General features: G+C 45.7%; 1 pseudogene; it reads left to right on the top strand.

Annotated features, from left to right (window-relative positions):
* The first annotated feature begins 618 nt into the window (after positions 1-618).
* On the top strand, positions 619-737 carry LOC111532984 (annotated as a pseudogene).
* The last annotated feature ends 1,480 nt before the right edge of the window (positions 738-2,217 follow it).

The raw sequence follows: 2,217 nt of genomic DNA, 5'->3' as shown, positions 1-2,217 counted from the left end.
CCACACAAAGTGCTGGATTACAGGTGTGATCCACCATGCCCGGCCTGCTGCAGGCTTTTGTGGGTTACCCCCTCCCTCAAATGCCCCTACTGTCACCATGCTTCCCAACCTCCCCTGACTCTGTTTCCCCATTATCACCTGCCTAGCCCCTGCCACATGTAGGGATCTCCTCTTGAGGATCCGGCACCAACGTACCAGCAGGCAGCAGCATCTCACTTCTTCTGCTTCACTGCTGCCCTGCCAGGAGCCTGGCTCCAGCACGGGAGAGCAGGGGGCTGGACACCAAAGGCACAGGCATGGGTTCCCGGCCGTTCGCAGTGCCTTCCTGTTCCTGGAACGCTCATGCGATCCAATCCACACATCAAGTGCCACCGCAACCTTTCAATCCTGGGGAAGGGACGGGCAGGGGCAGCACATGCCACACATGCCAGCCAAGATCTCCACTCCAGAACTCATGGGCTGCTTTTTCCGGGAGAAGGATATTACTTCACCAGCCACCAGGAAAACCATCCCTTTGCACCTGGATTCCCATTGCCACCAACTTCTTGTAAACTCTAGTCCTGAGGACATGCCAGAGATCCAGGCCTCAGACCCCATGGGCACACCTGGTGCCATGGCGTCTACAACCATACCACCCTGAATGCGCCCAATCTCATCTGATCTCAGAAGCTAAGTAGGGTAGGACCTGGTTAGTCCTTGGATGGGAGACCACCTAGGAATACTACGTGCTGTAGGCTTTTTTGCTTTCTTTCTTGTCTTTCTTTCTATTCTACCTTCCTTTACTTCCTTCTCTCTCTCTCTTTTCTTTCTTTCTATCTTTTCTTTTCTTCTCTCCTTCTATCTTTCCATCTTTCTTTCTTTTCTTCTTTGCTTCCATCTTTCTTTTCATTCTTTCTTCCTCTCTCTTTCTTTCCTTCCTTCTTTTTCCTTTCTTCTCTTTCTCACATTCTTTCTTCTTTCTTTCCTTCTTTATTTCTTTTCTTTGTTTCTTTCTGTCTTTCTCTTTCTTTTCTTTCTTTTTTTCCTCCTTAATTCTTTCTTTCTTTTCTTTCCTCTTTCATTCTTTCCTTTTTTCTTTCTTTCCTTCTTTCATTTTTATTTCTTTCTCTCTTTCTTTCCTTTTTCTTTCATTGTTTATTTTCTTTCTTTCTTCTTTCTTTTCTTTCTTTTTTTCTCTCTTCCTTCCTTTCTTCCTTTCTTTTCTTTCTTTATTTCTCTTCTTTCTCTCTTTCTTTCTTCCTCTCTTTCTTCCTTCCTTTCTTTTCTTTCTTTATTTCTCTTTCTCTCTCTCCCTCCCTCCCTCCTTTCCTTCTTTCTTTCTTTCTTTCTTCTTTCTTTCTTCTTTCTCTTTCTTTCTTTCTTTCTTTCTTTCTTTCTTTCTTTCTTTCTTTCTTTCTTTCTTTCTCTCTCTCTCTCTCTCTCTCTCTCTCTCTCTCTCTCTCTCCTTTCTTCCTTTCTTCCTTTCTCTTCCAGACGGAGTTTTGCTCTGTCACCCAGGCTGGAGTGCAGTGGCGCGATCCCGGCTCACTGCAAGCTCCACCTCCTGGGTTCATGCCATTCTCCTGCCTCAGCCTCCAGAGCAGCTGGAAATACAGGCGCCCACCACCACTCCAGGCTCTTGCTTTGTAGTTTTCCCAGAGACTGGGTTTCACCGTGTTAGCCAGGCTGGTCTGCATCTCCTGAGCTCATGATCCACCCACCTCGGCCTCTCAATGTGCTGGGGTTACAGGCGTGATCCACTAACCCCAGCCTGCTGTAGGCTATTTTGGCTTCCCCCTTCACTCATTATGCAGGGTCAGGCCTGGTTAGTACTTGGATGGGAGACCGCCTGGGAATACTGGGTGCTATAGGGTTTTTTGCTCTCTTTCTGGTCTTTTTTTCTTTTCTACCTTCCTTTCTTCCCCTCTGTCTTCTTTCTTTCTTTCCTTCTCTTTCTTTCTTTCCTTTTTCTTTCTTTCTTTTCCTTCTCTCTCTCTTTCCTTATTGTTTTCTTCTTTCTTTCCTTCTTTCTCTTCTTTCTTTCCTGTTCTTTCTTTCTTTTTTCCCTTCCTTCCTTCCTTCCTTCCTTCCTTCCTTCCTTCCTTCCTTCCCTCCCTCCCTCCCTCCCTCCCTCCCTCCCTCCCTCCTTTCTTTCTTTCTTTCTTTCTTTCTTTCTTTCTTTCTTTCTTTCTTTCTTTCTTTCTTTCTTTCTCTCTCTCTCTCTCTCTCTCTCTCTCT

The sequence above is a fragment of the Piliocolobus tephrosceles genome, unplaced genomic scaffold (genome assembly GCF_002776525.5).
Source record: "Piliocolobus tephrosceles isolate RC106 unplaced genomic scaffold, ASM277652v3 unscaffolded_26782, whole genome shotgun sequence".
Classification (NCBI taxonomy): Eukaryota; Metazoa; Chordata; class Mammalia; order Primates; family Cercopithecidae; genus Piliocolobus; species Piliocolobus tephrosceles.
The sequence above is the reverse complement of the archived record's forward strand: the minus strand, read 5'-3'. Positions and strand labels throughout refer to the sequence as shown.